The sequence below is a fragment of the Pelecanus crispus genome, chromosome 2 (genome assembly GCF_030463565.1).
Source record: "Pelecanus crispus isolate bPelCri1 chromosome 2, bPelCri1.pri, whole genome shotgun sequence".
NCBI lineage: Eukaryota > Metazoa > Chordata > Aves > Pelecaniformes > Pelecanidae > Pelecanus > Pelecanus crispus.
In genome coordinates, this window is record NC_134644.1 from 40,638,106 (window position 1) to 40,645,842 (window position 7,737).

General features: G+C 44.7%; 1 protein-coding gene across 1 annotated transcript in view; it reads right to left on the reverse strand.

The window, feature by feature from the left end:
• Positions 1 to 7,365, reverse strand: part of RFTN1 (raftlin, lipid raft linker 1) — a 103,345-nt gene extending 95,980 nt beyond the window's left edge. Inside the window, exon 1 of the mRNA XM_075706037.1 lies at positions 7,354 to 7,365. The gene's annotated coding sequence lies outside the window, so the exon portion shown is untranslated. The remainder of the gene's footprint in view (positions 1 to 7,353) is intronic.
• Between the last annotated feature and the right edge of the window lie 372 nt (positions 7,366 to 7,737).

A 7,737-nucleotide genomic window follows, 5' to 3' on the forward strand; every position in this document is an offset into this window, starting at 1 on the left:
TTTGTATTAATTCACGGAGTGACTGCTTACCAGAAGACTGATTTTCACCTTCCTGCTGCTTGGCTAACTTCAGTTAATATCCTTGAGGATAAATACCTCCCCACATTTAGCTAAGTACAGACATATATTTACGTTACTAAGGCACACATATGGAAAAGGATGCTTTCACTGGAATAAAAATGAGGTTTCAGTAGAAAAAAAAATAAAGTTTCACAACTTCACAATCTTTTCCACAGTAACTAGGATGCAAGTGCTGCAGCAGTATAAAATAAATCTTAAGAAACAAAGTTCCTACTTTAATACAGGAGTTTAAGTATTAAAAGAATTCCAGAGAGGTATGAATACTAAAGATACTGATTGATGTGCATATGACAAGTAATCACTGAATCACCAAATTCTGCTCCATGTTATCCCACAAACTTGCTACTGGGACAGCTTGCTTTTTAACCCTCCAAAGACTTTTAGCATCAGTTATTACCCTCTTCCTTCCTTTCCTTTGCAGCAAAGGTAGTGCTGTTCAGAGTCTTTCCATCCTCCTCTGAAAACATCTCCTTGCTTTTCAGTTACAATTCTGTTGTCAAGAGGACATTATTCACCACCTTAATTTTCTACATTGAAGTTATCAAAGAGTGCTGTAAGAAATGTTCATCATTGATGCATTCAAAGTAATCTAAACCCACTTCAATCCCCTTTTTCAGCAGGCATATTGTTTTGCTATAAGGGATGCCTAAGGTTACTGTACTACATATATTTATCCTGACTTTCTATAACCACATGTGAATTCTACTTCTTTATTCAGTATTAAACCAACAAATTATCACTAATATTCACTTTTTAGTAAATTCAAAAACAACTCTTCAAAAACACTGCAAAATTTTCAAGTTATTTTTTGCTCTGCAGTAGGTTCTAAGCTTTACCTTTTTCATTAATGTAAAAATTGATTATCAACTCACTAGTTCCATACTCACGAGAAATACCTTGAGTGAGAGAAAAAGTAACATCTAATGAAGAACTAAAATTAAGATTTAGCTATGGGCTCTTACAGCTACACACTCTGGAAAAACTAATTCTGCCCACAAACTCACTTAGATTGTGAATTAATCTTGCGCGTGCTCTATGATCCTGATAACCTCTAAAATTGTTCTTGTGTTCAGCCATGTGATGATAAAACTAGAAGTGAAACCCAGATCTAACAATAGATAGGGGTTTTTTAGTCTCCATCTCCTTTTAATTTTGCAAAACATCAAAAATGGAAGCTGTGATGAGTTGCAGAACAACAGCAAAGGCTACAGTCAATTAATTCCTACGTTTGTGTTGTGAATGACAGCAAAGTCCCCCACTGATTTGGAAATGAGCCGCTTTCTACTGCAAACCGAGTCCAAAAATTTAACCCAGGTTTTGTACATCCCAAGCAAATGCCCAACTTGCAAGCCACAGAATAAGCCTCTTGCAGCCACTTCCTCCTCCCCGTTACTGTCCTTTGTTGTGTATTTGAAGAGCAGAGGAGCTCTGGGGAGTGTCGGGAGGAAAAGGAGAGAAACCCACCCCAGCATGGCAAATGAACTGCCCCAGACACTCCTTCCTGATGCAAGTTTTATTGAAACTGGTACCATCCTTTGCCATGCAAAACAAAAAAATCACAACAAACTGTACTCAGCAAGAGAAAAAAACAGCATTTCCATTTTTAAGCATCGCCGTGATCCATGAAAATGAGTGTATCTTGAATAAAATATAGGAGTTTTTATAGCTCTTTTAGAGATCTGCCAAGTTTTCAACTTACCATCTCTGAACCTAAGCTTTGTTAAAATACTCTCTGCAGCTTGGGTTTGCTTTCTCACTTTACTAGCTTGTGTTCAAAATAGAAGAACTGCAACAAGTTCAGAATTAGCAAAGAAGAAGAACAAGCATAAAAGAATATCACGTAGCTAACAACTTATTTTCTTGATAATAGCGGCTCAGGCCCCAGGATTACTTTTCAGCAGGAAAATGGGCACAAAGAAGAAAAGAAAAAAAAAAAAAACCTGCCTTCTATATGATTTTTTGTTTGGGGCTTTTTGGGGGAACAAATGGAGCTAATTTTCTGATGTATTGCCCCCTCCTTTCACGGAACTCCGTAACAATTTATCTCCAAGGAATAATAATGAAAATTACACTGAAACATAACAGAACCACATGGCTAATGGAAGCTTGAATAGATTACCAGACTAAGTAATTTAAGGGATGTTTATCAACTAAGCACATATTGGCTAAACAGTTTATTTCAACTACATCAATATTACGGAAAGCACTGTGTCAATGACTACTTACGGGGATGATTTGAAAAGACTTCCTAAACAATTTTTTTAAATACTTATAGTATTGGAGTCAACTGCTAAGCATATAGCATTAGACTGAATATTCAAATGTCATCTAATACACACATAAGTGCAATACACTACCACCTGAAATAGAAACAAGGTAATTTTAATATTTATAATGGTATCCAAAGAAAACATGCTGTACAGGCAGATTACGCTACAGTCAGCTTGTTTTTAAGCGCAATTAGTGAGAACAAGTTTGCTTGCATTAACACATTTAAAATGTTTCTTGTCCAGAACTAGTGACCTCATTTTGTAAGCTTTATCACAAATTAATTTATCTTTTACAATACATGTCATAAGTTGCTGTTAAAGTTCCTTTCACAAAATTATGGAATACGTTTATGGAATTGTTCTTACTGGCAAGCGCAGCAGCAAAACAAGATAACTGCAATGTATTAATAGGTTTTCTCTCTTGATTTTGGTTAAGTCCTTTCATCCTGGTTCTTCCTTCCATGGGTAATACTTAGCTACCTCACGGGGATGCTAGAAGGCTTTTACAAATAATTACAGGACTTCACATTTGTTGTGCAGTAATGAGACGCACTTATTTTCTTAGACCCTCACTCCTGCAATCCTGACCTTTCCATTTTCAAAATAATAAGCACTTCATGCTCAGCTCAGTTCACTTGCTGGCATGTGGTCACTTAATTCTTGCATCCTTCCCAGTCCACAAAATACGAGAGTGTTTAGTCCCCCATTCAGCTCTAAACAAACCCTGAGAGAGCTTGCAAATTATGGCCAAGTCCCTTCCCTAGCATAGTTAAAGCAATGAAGCAGAAGAGGAATAACAAGGAAAAAAAAAATCAGGCAGGGAACCATAACCGAAGCAGAGGATTAAAACCACCAGACCCGACAAACTGGGTGTACAGGTAAACAAAGAAAGGAGAATAGTATGCTAGGACGATCCTCTGTAGGTTCGCAGAATAGAGCCATGCTCCTGACATATCCCTGTTTTTCTCCCCCTGGCTCACCACTGCATAGGCTTTTTGTGAGATTACACCATTAAGAGGGAAACTCCTTACCAAGAGATACCTACTTGGTCTTTTTTCAAGAGTATTACCTTACAGGTAACTACGTAAGCATATATTCAATAAATACTGCAATTATTTTTGTTTGTGGGGAGGGATCAGTTGTTTAAGTAACTAATGTCTACCAAGTAATCTGAAAGATTCCAAAAGGCTTATTTTCAAAATACAAAGAACAATTACCATAAATCAGTCCTATCTATTGCTGAATGTCACAACTGACCAATTTTTTCACCATATACTTACCGATTTGACTATCGCTATCAGGATTTTAGACTTGCAGCTGATAACTAAATCGCTGCTTATACAAAGGTTGGTGAAAGAATAATCCCAGATTTATTCTTTATGATTGATTTTATTTAAATTAAACGGTAGAGCAACACAAGTAAATCTGCAATTAAGGTTTTCCATTTCAAAAGGCAAATCTCAAAAACTAAGGGAACTCATTAGTGAGATGAACAGGAATGAAAAGTTGGAGGATGTGATCACAGGGGAGGTCTGGAACATGTTTAAACTACAATATGAATATCTGCAGAATTTGTAACCCAAGGAAGTGACAAGAGAATTCATAAGAAGGTTTCCAGACCCAGCGAGATGAATTACCTAATAAAGAAGGAAAGGTAGAATAAGCAGAGAGCTTTCAAGGGACAGGAAAAAAAGTTTCCTCAGCAGAGGAAACTACAGTCTCGGATCAAGAAACACCAGTATAACGTGAACCGTGCCAAAAGTCAAGCCCAGTTAGAGAGGCCAAAGATACCACAACTAAATGGAAGCAGAACGCAAATCAGGACTAATCTGGACTCATGCCAAGAACTCTGGAAGACCTGTCATGATGAACTGCAGAGCCTATTGCTAGAATTAAAAAACAAACCATTGCAGCAGGTTTGGTACCATCTCCCTGGGAGACAAGAAAATGTACTGCCTACACAAAAAAAGGAGGAAAACATAATTTGACCAATTAAGACAATTGCTAGTCTAGCCTCAAGAGTTTGCTAAGTTTTAGGAAGAAAACAAAATAATACATGAATAAATATTATATAGATTCAGTAAAGTTCAGAACAGACTACCCTGATAGGTCTTATTCACAAGCCACAAAGAAAGCACAGCCCCAGCATGTAGCACGTCAAATAACACACCACAGTGATTAACGTGACTTCAACAAAATATTATTAGGCGCTATTGTTTTTATTATGGTGTTCACAATACACACACTTACTTTCCTCCGCGCTGTCCCTGGGCCTGCAGCTCCCTGCCCATAACCAGGGGCTGCCACCAGCCACGCTTAATCCTCTCAAGGGAAACAAAGCTGGTTTGCACGTGTGTGCACGTGGGCGAGAGGGTGGGAGGAAGGAAAGCGAACAGGATCAGAGAGAACTGGGGGAGGAGTAACGCAAGCGTTGCGCTGGTGTTGGGGAGCAATCTGAGGAACAGTAGGTTGGTGAGAGACCCTTCCTCCTTTCCCCACCCACATGACCCCGTAACGCTCATCCAAACGATTTAACGCTTGGTAATACCATGGTGCTGTCTTTCAGTACAGCAAAAGATGCAGATGGTACCACGCATTTCTACAAAACACTCCTAGGCAGGGTATTTCTAGTCAAGATAAAGAAGTGTTAATATCACTAGACAAAGTACAGGTAAAATTTCTTCTGAAATACCACAGCTGCAAATGTTCAAGCAAGATGCCTCCACATGAAGACAGGAGACTACTGAGATGCTAAGGACTAGAGAACTACTCTCAAGAACTTAATGGGAAACTATAGGAGCTAACTTTTATTGTCTAGCAAATTCAAGACTGAATGAACCCAACAGAAGCACACATAGGAACATCAGATAGGAATCCAACTGTCCTTTAAAGTTAATCCCACACCACTCTGAACCCACAGACAACAGACATGAAAAACAGATGCATACTGCAATGCATGCCCAGTAGCTTCAAGGACAGCGAGTAAAACCACGGCACAACACGAAGCTAAACAGACCTGACAGTCCTATGCTTACTGTCTTTTGCTAGTCTGCCATGGAGCAAACCCCCGGCCAACTAATTTGGGGTAAAAGGTTTACCTTTTACCAAAGTGGTCCAAAGTGGACCACTGGAGCCAGGTGTGAAGCTGTGGGATCTCAAATGAAGTTGGGTCAATGAATAATGGTAATGTGATTTTATTTAAATTATTTTAAAAAATAAAATACAGATTTCATTGATTTTGATTTTTACTCTTCGAAAGGCTGTAGCTTCAGCTTTTCAACCACAGAGTCTAAGGCCACTTCATTACACCCAATATGGTATCTGCATTTCCCAGTACCACAGCTCAGAACCCCCCTAGGTATTTAATTACAGCTGTATATACTCATGTCATGCTACATTCTTGCCCTCAGACCAGGGGAATGCCAGCCTTCAAGCAGTGGAAAGCCCCTTGTCTAATCTAACTAACTTGAGGTTAAGTTAGATTCCTGAAATAACCCTTCATTCTCAGTCTGTTTTTTTTTCTTAGAAAAAACAGAAATTAAATACACAATGTGACCACTAGTGTTGTGAAAGAGAAGGTTATTGCCAGTAACTTGTTATTTAATACCAGAAGCTGAAATGGATTGGATTCATTAAAAATAAAACATAAAAGCAGATGTACAAAAAGATTTCCCCTTGTAAACCAGAGATCAGCTATGTCTTGACAGTGCCAGTTATCCTCCTATGTATTTTTACGGAAATAACTATAGAAGCGGTACAGAATCATACCATAGCCTCCCAACTTTGGCTGAAAACCCTGAAATACGTTTTGTCAGGTATAGTTAAATTTTTGTTATTTTACATTCAACAATCACTTTAGCACAACAACCACCCCTACCCAAGACCACAAGACGGTTCCAGCGCTGCTCCCTGCCCTGCCACACAGCAGCCTCCGGCTCAGCTCACTCCCCTAGTCCGAGCTGGCAGCGCTCCGGGGCGAAGCACGCTCAATGGGAATGGAGAACAAATGTCTCCTATTAATTATTTCACCAAGCTGGAAGTATCACAGAAGAGCTCTAAAAGTCCATGCAACTAAATTCCCCCCCCCCCCCCCCCCCTTTTCCAGAAATACACAGGCTGCGAGAAGTAGTTGCTCTGACAAGGATTTAGATAAAGAAGAGAGGAGAGATGTGTTTGCACGCTCAGATATACAACTACTGACCCACAGTCGCGCCGCCTCTCCTTGTTTTGTAATAAAAATGTGCTGAAACAGCGTCGCGGACTTAAAAAGGCAACATCCAGCCCAGCCTTTGAAAATAACTGCAAAATCACAAGCCCCAGCTAGCCACGCCATGGCACGTCGCGGTACTGCCGCTTCCAGGTGCCCGGCATGTGACAAGCGGCGCCGGGCTGGGCGGGCGGGCCGGCAGCCGCCCCGGCTCCTCTCGGAGCTCCCCTCCTTTCCCGGCTCTGCCTCCTCACCGCGGCGTCGGCCGGACGCGAAGAACCGCGCTGGCTGGAAGCGATTTACCGGCAATGCCGCCTGCGCTCCCCGCAACCGCCCGGCGGGGGCCGGGGGTCCCCGCGCCGCCTGACCGGACCTCGCCGCCCGCCGGCCCCGCCTCCTTCCCGGGCCTAACGGCCAGCGCGGGCGGGCGGGCGTCGCACCGGCCCCTCGGCAAACGGCGGGAGCGCAGCGGGCGGGCGGGACCGCCGCCCCCCTCGGAGCCGCGGTTTGTTATCAGCGCTGCACAAACCGAAATCCGCTCGGGGAGAGGGCGGGGGGGAGCGCCTCCCCCCGCCGCCGTGAAAGCCTCCGGCAGCCCCTCCAAAGCCGGGCGCGCCAGCCAGCCCCGGGCCCCGCTCCGAACTTCAGGAGCCAGAGGGTCAAGACGAGTCCGAGCCCCGCAGCCGCGCTCCCCGCTCTGCCGCGCCGACCCTGCCCAGCAGCGACCCCCGACCGGCCCCGGACCCCCTCCCCCGCCAAGTTTGCCCGCCGGGCCGGGCGGGTGCGCGGCGGTACCTGGGACAGGCGGCGGGCGAAGCGCAGCCCGGCGGTGCTGAAGGATGCCCGGCGGGCGGAGACGGCCGGCCCCACTGACAGCGCTTCCTCCTCCTCCTCTGGCTGCCGCCCGCGCCCGCCCGCCGCGCTCCGGGGCCGCTCCCCCCTCGGCTCCGCGACAGGGAGGTGCCGGGGCAGCGCCGCGCCGCCACACGGCCCCGCTGCCCGGCGCGAAGTTTGCGCCGCGCAGCCCCGGGGCGGCGGGGAGACGCCTCCGCGGGGCCGTGCCGGGCAGCTCAGCTCCGCGCCGAGCCCGGCCGGCCTGGGGCCGCGGCCACTTCCTCTTCCTCCGAGCCGCGGGGCCGAGGGCAGCGGCGCTTCCCGCGTACGCCAGCGAGACGGCCC